Below are 14,093 nucleotides of genomic sequence, written 5' to 3'. Positions count from 1 at the left end.
ACATAAGAAATTTCAGCTGAGGGGGAAAGAGGATAAAAGCATCACATGCAGATGCTCCTGGCAAAGGGGGAACTATATCTGCAAATGAGGTCCATTGTGTGTAGTGCATAAAAAAATCCTAAAAAAAAGCAATCTACTTACTTGGGTGAAGTGTTTTTCCTTTTGGGGAGAGAGAGAGGTGGCATAGAGGCACAGAAATTCAAAGGCACGTGCAGAATGGCTTCTCCATTTCAAAATGGTAATAAAAATATTTAGATCATGGCACTAGGGCATCTTTGAGAAAAAGAACACCTTAACCAGAGTAGCCTCATTGCATAATTCCTTAGTAACATGTACAATTTTCAAGTAATGGAGTAGACTTAGAGTAATTTTACTTTAAAAGTGGCTACTATTTTCCTTCTCGCCCTCTGGGGCTTGATCTGTTTTAGCATTGCAGGGACAGTTTTCTATGCAGTTTCTATGGAAGCATCCTCTTATTCTTGAAATACCTTCTATTATGGAATCATCAAGAATTTTATCTCCATACAACCAGTATCGTAACCCTCTTGTGGCTAAAACGAACTCCCCTTTCTGTAGCCTTATCCAAGCCTCTTCAGTGCAGGGGCTTGTGAAAAAGGCTTTAATTCCTCTGTTTAAAGGACAGTACCACTATAATCTTCTATTACTTTATACCAAACACTTCTGACTCTTTTATCTGCTTTTTGTTTCAACTGTTCTATTGTTAAGCTGTACTGGTGACAACCTTCTCTTATTGGCCAATCCAGTCCATCTCCTTTGGGGACCCCTGACCACATAAATACGTTTAAAGTTCTTCCATCTACTCCCCGTATCATAAGGAAAAACAAAGACTTCATCTAGTTGGTAATACTGAATTCGATCTTTAGCCTTCTCTTCAATACATGATTCAATAGAAGTTTTGTTTCTGAGAATTATTTTCATCTGGATAAAAAACACCATCCCAGCAGCTATGGTTGTTCCTAAAGCTAATCCCAAGGCAAATAAGGTGGCAGCAAATGCAGCTACTTCAAACAGAATAATCGGAAGAAGATCTCTCTGGGCTGCACTCGCTTCAATCTTTACCATGTTCCACCCAAAGGAGAGCTGATTATAAAGCTGTGTATACATCCTCATAACAAAAATAAAGGCAGCATGAATACAACCCAGTGGTGCTAAAAGGAGAAACAGTGTGACGGAAGCATGATTCTGATAACCACAGCAGTTGCTGATCCAAGGACAGTGACGGTCCATCTCCATCACATGTCTGTTACACTTTCGGCAGTGATGTGACTGTGGTGCCTTGTATGCTTGGCAGACTTTACAATACTGGAAGTACATGCTATCCTGAGAATTTTGCAGTTTCCACCCCACAGGGATGAAGCCAGGACCAACAAACATGGCATTGAAGTAATTATAAAGAATCATAATAGTCCAATTTATCAACATGATGAAATTCACACTTCCTCCAGAGGTACGTAAGGGCCAATACCACAACAGAGCCCATCATGGCCATGGGAGAACATTTTGCTGTAACACCAAGGGCTATAATGGGACCCCAGTGACAAAGTCTCATTAATTCTTGGAGATTTTCAAACTTGGTAACCGAGCAGAATGTACCCATTTTGGTGAGGAAGAACGCCTTCCTGTTTTTAAAGAACTACAGATTTTATTTTTCTGTGCACCATGTCCATGTGCCACAAGTCCATGTGTGTCCCTTGATTGCTATGCCTTCACGTGGTGGGATGTTAATGCAGGTTATGCCATTTTCGCTGTTACACGCTATCTTATCTTGGAGAATCCAATACCTTGGTTTGAAACCCAGTCTCGGTCTGGTCCTCAGTGCCCACTCCTCCGCCATTGCATTTCTGGGGCGGCTCAGGCTCACCCGGAGCAGGTGTTCTCCCGCTCGGCTCGGAAGACTCGGTCATGGGTAGCCAGCCCTGCCCAAGTAGAAAGGAAATCCTGTGTGCTAGAGGCTGGAGTGCGGGACCAGCCACGACCTGCGTGTCGCTCCATCAGCGCCCCCGTCACTGTTCTCCCGCTCCGGCCAGTGTATTTTCTTATAAGCTTTACTAAACGAAGGGGATCTATGATTAAATCGTATAATTAACAAAGATAAAACAATGATAGTTAAATTTAGAAGAAGAGTGTAGTCAGTGAGTAGAAATATACAGTAATGTAATTCTGCATTTTCACTTATGGAAGCCATAATTTTTAGGTTAAAATCGATAAAGGAAACACAATATAAGAGAGCTTCAAAATATCCACATATTTTTCTTCACAATTATGGGACTCAAGAGAGCTTTAAATATACTATATTAAATGTCCGATCTGTCAATGTAGGACTCATTAACTGTTATTGTTGAATTGTTATTCTTTTTTATAATAAAGCTTTCTTTCCCAAAACAATGTTTAGTTATTAATAAACGTGTTTAAGTAATTGAAAACATTGTTTTCCAGAAATTTATACATTTGGCCCTCATTGTTTTGTAGTATGTTAAAAGTATATTATATATATATCAGAAAAAAAATATGTATACATATATATACACACACTATATTTGATATACTATATTTATGTAGAATTTGCTGTGGGAGTTTTTATGTGTTTATTCACTAGAACAGTAAGGAAAGAAATATTCCATGCATGAGCAGAGCTAATAGTTTCTGGCATTATCTCAATTCCCAGAAGATAACTTTCTGTAAGAACATGTGTTTTCTTTAAAAAAGGAAATAAAATTAAAAAGAACTCTGTCATAGAGACTTGTTATATTTGTGTTAAGAAGAAACAATCTTTAACTCTACTTGCTTGATAAATAGGGTGCATAAAACAAAATCAAAAGATTAGATATGAAAAGAAGACAGCTAAAGAACTCTAGAGAGAAAAAATACATTTGACTATGTAATTGTTAGAACATAAGATGTTGAAGATGGTGGGCTAAGCTCTTCATGCACTTTATGTCATTTGATCTCAACAACAGTACAGCTATCCTTGTTTTACAGATGAGGAAGTTGAACCTTAGAAAGGTTGAGGAACTTGTTCAAGGTCACACCCTAAATAGCAGAGTTATCTACACAGAAATTTAGTTTAAGAGGAAATATAAATGAATAGTTACAGTAGAGATATGTGTGCAATAGATAGAGTTACTAATAGAATTAGTATAGTGGTAGGGAACACCCAGCAAAGGTAGTGAAGCCTGATCCAGTGCTCAGGCAGAACTTTCCCAGAAGAGTTGAAATTCACTAGTGAGGAGAGGGAAATTGGGGGAGTGCTTAATGATCAAGCTAGGGAAGTAAACAGAGGCCAGATTTTCAGGACCTTACAGCGAGAACATACATGTCATTGATTGTCCTGGTTGGGACACTTGAGAGTGAAAAGGAGGCCAATAATGTCTGTGTTGGTACAAGAGAGATAAAAACTGTTCTGGGCAAACCAGGATGTATGATAATGTGGGGAGTTTGGACTTTATTCTAGGAGCAGTCAAGAACACTGAAGAGTTTTTAAGGGAAAATAACATGATCAGATTTGTTTTAGAATAGCTCATACTGATGTGTGGAAAATGCTTTGGGGGAGATGTGAGTTTATTTTAGGAGACTGTTTAGTGATATAGGAGAGTGGTGGTACTGGCTAGAGTTCAGAGAGGCTAGAGAGAAGTGGTTAAGTTCAAGTGATATTTAGGATATAGAATCACTAGAGCTTGGTATGTGATTGGATATGGGTTCAGTGCGAGACATTAATTGGATATATATTGTAATAGAGGGATGTATATTGTAATCCCGGGTCAAGGTGCAAAACAGTGCAAAAACTTTTTTCCTGAGCGATTTGGAAGTAATTTGCCAGTATGCTGCTCCACTACCCCTGAATACTTTAATGTGTATTTCCTATAAATAAGGACATTTGCCTACAATAACATAACACAACTGTGGAAATCAGGTCATTGACATTATACATGACTACCATCTACTCCTCAAATCCCAATCAAGTTTGTTATCTTAATACTATCATTTAGAGCAAAAGGATACAATTCAGAATCACCTGTTGCATATAGGTGTCATGCCTCTTTAGTATCCTTCAGTTGGAAACAGCAATACAATCTTTGCTGGTTTTTAATGACCTTGACATTTCGAAGATTACAGATCAGTTATTTTATGAACTGTACCTCTGGGCCTTTTCCAGCATGAGTTCTGGAAGAGAATTAAGCCCTAACATCCTAAAGCATCTATTGTATGAAAAAATTAACTTCCCTTGGTACACCTAAAACAGTTATGAAGTTACGAACCATTCTTGAGAGAGTTGAGGAAATCGTCACTATGTTCTGTGGTTCAGTTGAAAAAAGCTAAATTATTCGAATTTGACAGGAATACCTCGAAAGCGATGCTGTTTTCTTCTCATTGAGTCCTATTAGATGACATACAGTTTTGATTTATCCCATTACCAATGGTCACTGTCAAGATTCTCAACAATTAAGGTTTTTTTTTTTTTTCTTTTGGTAACTAGTAAGCAGGGAAGTTCTTTGAGGCTGCAAGTATATCATTCCTCATCAAACTTTCAACATACTCATTTATTGATTTACAGTATTATTGGGCCTTAATTCATTACTATTATTATTTATCTTGTTCAAATTGTTCCAGATTTAGCTAGAGGAAACCCCTTTGTCTCTTGACATGTTTCCATTACTTTTTGACTACTTTCTTTCTGGCACAAGATATTAACAAGTTCATTTTATACTTTCCCTACACTAGCCCTGGAATCAACCATTTTAGACCTGAGTCTTTTTAATAGAGAATAATATTTAGAAGACAGGATCTGGGCACTGGGTGTGCTCTTTGCTTTTGGAGTATGGTGCTTGATGGCTGTCTCAGTGAAGAGAGCTAGGACGTATATGCATGTATATGTGAATGTTTATACACACCTTTGCATTATATCTATCTATCTACCTATCTGTCTGGCCACGAATGTACGCTGATATCATCTGTTTTAATCTAGCACCTCAGAGTTTCTTCTAATTTTCTTCCTTTCCATATGTGTTACCCTCTTTTTTGATGCTGAGAAATCTGGCTTCCTTTGGCCTTATTAGATTTAATTGTTTAGTCACTCTCCCTGTAGGTAATCAATCTCTCTTTTCCACTGCCATCCCTTCTCCCATATAGATGCACTCTTATCCTGTGTGGGCTCTGTCATCCACATCAGACTGCTCCTCTACATGGAGGTGTCCTCATGCTGCTCAGGCTTGGCCTCTCCACACTGGACTGACCTTTGTGTGATGCCGTCTTCACCCTGTACCAGGTGGGGTCTGACTGACATGCTGCTCCCATTGTTTCCTTCCTTCCACAAGCAGGGCAGATATACAGCTGTTTTAATTTAGTTGTGAATGAGAAGAGAAAGGGTAGCAGCTAAAAGGTGACTCATTCAGAAAAAAATTTTTTTAATAAGATGCCCATCTGGAGGGTGAGGTTAAAGTTATATCAAAAGAAGAGACAGAGATCATTGATAAAGCCATTTCTCTCAGAAGGTAGAAAAGAATGGGATCTAGAGCATAATCCTAAGGATTAGTTTTAAGTATGAGAAAAGACCATGTTCCTACTCCAGCAGAGAATAGGAGGGAAGAATGGGTTTAACACAGGCTTGTTTGAGAGTTTCCCGCTTGGAAGTGGAATGAATTTCCATCCTATGGCTTTTACTTTCTCTGCATGGACATTGTTGAGAAGGAGTGATTTAGTTGGATATTTGAGGAAAGTGGAGAGGGTTCTAAAATCACTGTAGAAAATGAGAAGTTAAATGAACAAAAACACAGGAAGATTTCTGAGTGGTATGGAAAATCTGACTGAAAATAGAAACTGAAAATGAGAAAAGATGCTAGCCTGAATGGTTGTAGTATTTTCTCCAGCAGTTCCAGTGCTAGGAGTGAAGAAGGCAGTTTTTATCAGGCAGATAGTTAAATAGAAAGACATGGTGCAAGTAAGTTGAGAATACTGGATAAAGAGAGGTTGACATGAAGGAAATGAATATTGAAAGTTGAATAGTTCTTTTTTTAAAAAAAATTTATTGAAATATAGTTGATTTACAATGTTGTGTTACTTTCAGGTGTACAGCAAAGTGATTCAATTATATATATAATTATGTAGATTTAGATTCTTTTCCATTATAGGTTATAAGATATTGAGTGTGGTTCCTTGTGCTATATAGTATGTCCTTGTTGGTTATCTATTTTACAGATAGTGTGTATATTTTAATCCCAAATTCCTAATTTATCCCTCCCCCTCCATCCTCTTTGGTAACCATAAGTTTTTTTTCTGTCTGTGAGTCTATTTCTATTTTGTAAATGTTTCTTTGTATCATCTTTTTTAGATTCCACATATAAGCGATATCATATGATATTTGTCTTTCTCCATCTAACTTACTTCACTTGGTATGATAATCTCTAGGTCCATCCATGTTGCTGTAAATGGCATTTGTTCATTCTTTTTTATGGTTGAGTAATATTCCGTTGTGTATATACACACACATATATATATGCGTGTATATACACCACATCTTCTTTATCCTGAAATGAATAGTTCTTTAAACCAGGGGTCCCCAAACCCTGGGCTGTGGACCGGTACTCGTCCGTGGCCTGTTAGGAACCAGGCCACACAGCAGGAGGTGCATGGTGGACGAGCGAGTGAAGCTTCATCTGCCTCCTCATCCCTTGCATTACCAGCGGAACCATCCTCCTGCCTGTCGCCGTCTCCTGCCCCCCACCCCCCCACCCCCCACCGTTCATGGAAAAATTGTCTTCCACAAAACCAGTCCCAGGTGCCAAAAAGTTTGGGGATTGCTGCTTTCAACTATTGGGAAAGTATAGGGACAGTAGATGGAATAGGGACAGTAGATGGCTCAGGCCCATCCCAAGGTCCTTGTGTGATTTGGTCCCAAACAATAAGAAACCAACTCGAACGCAAAGGTGTGTGTGTAGAGGTGGGAAGGGAAAGGATTTATTATAAGTGTATTGAGCAGCTCCCAGAGTTAAAAATCAGGCTGAACAATCATGCCTCAAAAATACAGGAAGCAGGCAGCTTTGGTGTTGGAGGTTTCAGGAAGCCTCTTCAGATGGTCACTATTGGGGTGGATCAGCTCTGCCATCATTTATTCTTGTGTTACTGCTCAGGATTCTAATTCTGAGGGCAGTGTTAAAGTTGCATGGTTTTGCTTGGGTCAGGTTGGTGGTTGAGGACTCTACCAAGATTGCACAAAATGGAATAGGGGTAGTTCCTCAAAAGAAAACAAAGGTGCTGTTAAGAGAGGAGGGGAACGGATGCTATGCCGGCAAAAACAAGAGAGGTTCAGCACTGGTAGATCGCATGTGTGGTACTGAATTTACACTGGATAAAGCATGATTTGATACAGAAGGGGAGATAATGAATAAAACACTAATCCTTTTTTTTTTTACTTTTATTTTTCTTAATCAGAAAAGTAATAAATGTACACTGTAAAAATAATTAAAACTATCCCCCTTTCCCACATCTTTAGTGACTATGGAACAATGACCAAGATATGACAGCAAAGGGGAGAAGTGGGTAGAAGGGGATGGATTGATTTGAAAATCATGACTTGAACATTTTCTGTGGTTCAGGTCTGTCATGTGCACTGTGGATATGAAAGTGCATAATGAGAGCTTGGTCTCTTGCTCATAAGTTAAAGTACAAAGCAGTGCACTGAAAACGTTAAAGTCTTAATGCACATCAAGGTTGGTTTTACTAAAAATGTCTCCTTTCGGAAAAGATATAGGTAAGTATGTGTCTTCAACTTACATAATAAAATAAAATCGGTATGGTTTTTTATTGTTTTAAAAATCTCTTTCCATAATCCCTACATTTGAGAATTGACTTCCTTTTTTGTTATCATTGTTCTTTTCATTGTCCATTATTTTTGAGACAATGTGTCACCTCCCTTCCCACCCACAAACAACCCCTCCCAGCCTGCTTTCAAAAGTCAACATTTTCATGTGAACAGTTTATTGAGTAGACTCTACTTTGTGGATGTTAACACAGTAATGTTTTTATTTTTCTTCAATTACAATTCCCAATAGAGCTATATAGAACCTCCCAAGACAATTTCTAGGGCACTTTCCACAACTTTCTCATCATTTTCAGTTATTAAAAAAAACAAAGCAAAACCAGACTAATTTCACTCCAGTGTAAAAATCCAATCTCAAATCTGATTCAAATATAATCCTCTCAGTTCCCGCTACTAGCATCTAACTCCTTTGTTGGGGAGGAGGAATATGAGAGATGACAGGGGTTGCTTATTGGAGATGGGGAGTGCACCTCCCCGCAAGACCGTGCATGATTCTGTTGCTGCTGGTGCTCTCTCAAGATGTGGTCTCCTCATAACTTTGCACAACTTTTAGAGTTGTTTACCTTCACCTTGGGTCACCACATCACTGAGGACACCTGCAGAGGGAGTACCCATGTCTTCCTGTAGTCTTGCCTTTGGTCCACATCCCAACAATTTCTCCTCTCTTCTCTATATTCCTTCATATGGTGTCAAACATGGAAGTCCTCTTCTGCACCCTCTGAAAGATGAGGAAACCTGGAATGGATTGGAGGTTTTCTCACCTTCTTCTTAAGTTCCCTATAACATGATCTCTTTTTGTTCCACTCTCCTGGGCTCCACCAGCAAGTCCTCTTCCTTCAAAATCTCCAGAAAAGAAGCAGGGCACAATTCTTGGTGTTCAGATATGTTCCCAAATTCCAAAAGACACAAGTCAAATTCTCCCCCAGACTCCCTGCACTTTGAAGGCAGGCATCATGTTGGTCTCTAGGTACCCGACTCTGCCAGGTAGCAGGCTATCAATCTTCTCTCTTTGCCAGTGCTAACTTTCTGTATTCCACTGAAACTCCTTGTTCCCTTGGCTTCTGGAAGATTGAAGGGAAATATTTTTCTGCCCACCTAGGACTGAGATGTTGGTTGGGAGGAGCAGAGGTGGTTCCCTTGCTTCTGAGTAAGTCCTTCAGGAGGCTTTTGGCACCAGTGGTTGGAGAAGCCTTTAAAAGCATGAAATCCTTATGCCTTCTTGTCATCATTTCTCAGTCAGAATAACTAATTTCAAGACAACAGGAAAAATCCCATTCAACATGCTGTTATAAAACTAAACTAAATGATAACCTCTATTCTTATTTGATGCTGCAGTTTACAATGAAAAAAAAAACACAAACTCTAGCCCATAGGATATGGCAAACCATATCTTTTCAGTGCTTAAGAGTTTTAGTTAGGCACTGATTTTCCACAGTCATTGGAAATATTATTAATGAATAATATTATAGTTGCTTTGTCTGACTTCCTATTGGAATATGGCAGGTATAAGAGGGGTCAGTGAGGGAGAGGAGTTAGGCCTATTATGAAATCATTGGTCAGTCAAGAATATAGCTCAGTAACAATGTTTAACTATTTTTATTTAGAAGGGCTTTGAATATAATAAGTAAAATTGACATCAATTAAAAAAATAAACAGATCTTCAAGACATTTGAAAGACAATTTTTTATTTAAGTAGATGTTAAAATGTACTTGTTAATCTTATACCTCATAGTCCCCTTAAGAGAGGTTTGAATAAAGAAGTATTTTAGGTTCTGGCTTAAATATGAAGATGATTTTTGGCATTCCCAGTGGCTGACAAATATAGTGATTATCATTCCCAGAGTGGTACTGCCTTCATACTTTCTCAGCTGAATTCCTTCTGAGTGGCATTTCTGCTATCCATATCATTCTTGTTAAGAACTCAATAACGGACTAGGTTAATTAGAGATAGGTAATCTTACCTTATATTAATTGTCCTTTTGTCAGAATAAATTAACCTTTTTAGCTCCTATTTTCTGGAATTCCCAGCCTCTGCAGACTCTCTTCTCGAGGCATTAGATAGCCTCATAAAATTTTAAACTCATTTGAATTTAGAAATACCCATTACTGATAGAGTTATTAAACTCGATAATCAGAGCTTTACTCTGAGATCACTGAGGGTAAGTCTAATTCATGTACCTCACAGCCTTGTTCCTTCCTAGGTTTGTGATCTGGAGAAATTCAGTGATCATCTCTGAGTCTTCATTTCCTGACTTAGAGAATAGGGATAACCATAGTCACCTCAAGTTGTGGAAATCAAATGGGATAACACCCATAGTAGATTTTTAATTGCCTTGCTGAAATGTTCAAGATTGTATTATTTTGAAATGTGATCAAGTCAGAGGACTTTACTTTTTCCAATGTTGGTGTTAACCGATCCCTGATACATGGAGTCTCTTCCACTGGATCCCGGTATCCTATGCAGGGAGAAAAATAATGGTAAAAAGTTGTGTGAGAGGGTATTCTGACCGCTTGTGGCTCCTGCAGTTCCTTGGTATGTATGTGGCCCAGGGAGCAAATGTGTCAGTCCATGGAAGACTAGAGCTCGGGCCAGCTGTCGTAGAGATTCATGGCACCCTGTGGCAAACACTGAAAACTAGCATGCATTGAAATAAATTGACTAACAATGTACATATAAATTCATCTGCTTTTTTTTTTTTTTTTTTTTTTGGCACACGGGCTTAGTTGCTCCGCGGCATGTGGGATCTTCCTGGAGCTGGGATCGAACCCGTGACCTCTGCATTGGCAGGCGGATTCTTAACCACTGCGCCACCTAGGAAGCCCAAATTCATCTGCTTTTAAAAGGCAAAATATTGCAGTGAATTTCATCAGAGGTAATATGGGATATTTTCAAACATTTGGCTTTAATTAGAAAGCAGGAAAATATATGAGAACTAGATTCCATTTGGATAGGATTTGTTTATCCTTCTCATCTTGAGTTTGAGCCCCAAATCCTAAGTTTTGACTAGTTCTTAAATGTTTCTCCAAATTTGGGCAGAGTCTTTGGCCTATTTAGAGATAGATGCAACTTGGTTCATGTCGGATAAGAGAGGTGGTGGCCTGTGCTTATCAGCACCCACCAAAATGAAGAGCAGGAGAAAGTCACGGCATGTATGATGCTGTGTGTGTAGACAGGGGCACACCACTAGTGGGTAAAGGAGGACTTCACAATATGGAGGAAATCCCATTCCTTGGAGTTTTTCTTGGGCAAAGAATATATGTATTTAGAAAAAAATACTTGGATAAACTCCTTGGGAGTAGTTATCAGAACCCGCCTTCCTTCCTCTACCATTAAGGGAGCATTGCCTTCCACAGAGGGCCCTTTGTTTTGGTATCTTCCCTAAAGAGTTGGTAAGTAGATTTGGAGGTAGAATTTAGGAGAGGGCTGAGTTTTGAGGTATTTATGAAGAGGATGGATTATGAGATTCTGAGGAATACTGGGAGGAGTGAGGAGCCAGCTTGCCGGTCGCTTTTGAGGGGGAGTGAAGGGAAATGGCCACTAGGTTAAAGAAAGACTTTGAAAAATAAAAATGTTTAGTGAGGGATTTTTAAAATTAACTTTTTGAGTAGAAGATAGAAACACATGTTTCAACAGAAGTATAAAAACATGGACCATAAAGTTTCCTTAATGTCCTGGTGCTCACCCCTCTCTCCACCAAGTAACCACTGTTATTGACATTTTATGGAAGCTTTCAAATTTCTTTATACACATTAAAGCAAATATGAATATTGATTTTTTATTTTCCTCCTCTGCACTTGTTAACACCAAATTTAGCTTATTACATACATTGTTCTGTACCTTCATTTTTTTTCATTATACCATATATTTTGAACATCTTTCCTATCACCACAGAGACCTTTCTAATTCTTTTCATTGTCCTGCTGTATTCCATTTTAATTAATTTTTGGCTGCATTGGATCTTCGTTGCTGTGCTTGTGCTTTCTCTCTAGTTGTGGCAAGCAGGGGCTACTCTTTGTTGTGGTGCATGGGCTTCTCAGTGAGGTGGCTTCTCTTGTTGTGGAGCATGGGCTCTAGGCTCACAGGTTTCAGTAGTTGCAGCACGAAGGCTCAGTAGTTGTGGTGCACAGGCTTAGTTGCTCCATGGCATGTGGGATCTTCCTGTACCAGGGATCGAACCTTTGTCCCCTACATTGGCAGGTGGATTCTTAACCACTGTGCCACCAGGGAAGTCCCATTTTATTGATATGTCATAATTAATTGAATCTATTTGTGGACATTGGGTTATTTCCAGTGGTTTGAATTTACAATATTGAGTAAACATATAGAGCTTATTTTGCATTAGCACATGCATACTCACAGAATAAATTCCCAGTGTTGGTATTGTTGGACAATATATATGCAATTGGAATTTTGATTGACATTGCTACATTTCTCTCGTAAGGAGTTGTACCAATTTATACTCCCAACAGAAATAAATTAAAGTTCCTATTTTCCCAGAGCTTTGCCAACACAATGTATTGCCAAACTTTTACATTTCCACAAACCTGATAAGTAACAAATGGCATCTTGGTGCCTAGGTTTTTTTCTCAAGTTCTATTTTTCAAAAATTTTAAACTATCTCAAACTTACAGAAAATTTGCAAGTACAAAAAACTTTCTTTTCCTTCTTTAGGAGTAAGTTGTCAACATGATATCTGTGTACTCTGGAAAACTTTAGGGTATATATTTTACAAACAAGTACATTCTTTTTTTAATCAAAATAAAACCATCAATGTCGGGGCATTAGCTTTGATACATTACTACCATCTAACCTTCAGACTCCATTTTTGTTTTGCTCATTATCCAGAATGTTCTTTCTTTCTTATTTTTTTTAACTTATTTGTTTATTTATTTATTGGCTGCATTGGATCTTTGTTGCTGCACACAGGCTTTCTCTAGTTGCGGTGGGTGGGGCTATTCTTCATTGTGGTGCGCAGGCCCCACATTGCAGTGGCTTCTCTTGTGGAGCACGGGCTCTAGGTATGTGGGTTTCAGTGGTCATGGTGCATGGGCTCAATAGTTGTGGCATACGGGCTTAGTTGCTCCACGGTATGTGGGATCTTCCTGGAGCAGGGATCGAACCCGTGTCCCCTGCATTGGCAAGCGGATTCCCAACCACTGCTCCACCTAGGAAGTCCCATAATGTTCTTTATAGCAAAAATATCCAGGGAGAATCGTGTTGTGCTTAGCTTTTGGGCTTCTTTAACCTTTTTCAATCTGAAATGGTTTCTTTCGCTTTCTTTACTTTTCATGATCTTGATACTTTTAACATTATCGGCCAGTTATTTTGTAAAATTTCTCTAATTTGGGTTTGCCTGATGTTTCCTTTTGACTCAATTCAGATTATACATCTCTGGCAGGAATATCACAGAGGTGATGCTGTTTTCTCATTGTAACCTATTGGATGGTGCATAATTTTGAATTATTGCGTTAATGATGATGTTCATTCTGGTCATCTGATTAAAGTCATGGCTGCCAGGATTCTCCACTGTAATTTTAGTCTTTTCCTTTTGTAATTGGTAATGTTTTGTGGTAGGGTATTTTGAAATTATGTAAATATCTCTCAGTATTAAAATTTTGATTCATTAATTTGTTTCTTTTAGTTATATCACCATGGACTCATTGGTTTCTATTATATTCAATGGATCATAGTCTGTTACTATCATTATTTATTTTATTGGCCAAATTATCCTAGGTTTGGTCAGTGGGAGCTCCTTCAAGCTGGCTCCTCTGCCCTTTTGACTTGTTTCTGTCATTCTGTGAACATTTCCTTGTTTTCTGATTCAAAGAGATGTTCCAGGGTCATCTTGTACTTTTTCTGATCTGGACTTGGAATTATTAATTTATTCAAGGAAACTTTTAGTGGAGAATGGTGTTTGGAAGTCAGGATCTGGTGCTAGATGTGTTCCTTCCTATTGGGGTGTCTGTGTTCATCGGCCCTCTTAATAGATGGACAAATATTTACATTTATATTTGTTTGTTTACTCTATATTAAAAATTATCTGACACCACATGATTGATTTTAATTTTCTCCCCTTCCATATTTTTTTATTTTATTTTATTTTTTGGGGGGTACATCAAGTTCAATCATCTGTTTTTATACACATATCCCCGTATTCCCTCCCTTCCTTGACTCCCCCCCCCTCAAGTCCCCCCCACCCTCCCTGCCCCAGTCCTCTAAGGCATCTTCCATCCTCGAGTTGGACTCCCTTTGTTATAC

General features: G+C 38.6%; 1 pseudogene; it reads right to left on the bottom strand.

Annotated features, from left to right (window-relative positions):
* Positions 1-375: 375 nt before the first annotated feature.
* LOC130844138 (palmitoyltransferase ZDHHC6-like) lies at positions 376-1,618 on the bottom strand (annotated as a pseudogene).
* Positions 1,619-14,093: the final 12,475 nt, after the last annotated feature.

Source organism: Hippopotamus amphibius, chromosome 1 (genome assembly GCF_030028045.1).
Source record: "Hippopotamus amphibius kiboko isolate mHipAmp2 chromosome 1, mHipAmp2.hap2, whole genome shotgun sequence".
In the NCBI taxonomy this organism is placed as follows: domain Eukaryota; kingdom Metazoa; phylum Chordata; class Mammalia; order Artiodactyla; family Hippopotamidae; genus Hippopotamus; species Hippopotamus amphibius.
This window is presented reverse-complemented; position numbering and strand designations above follow the sequence as displayed.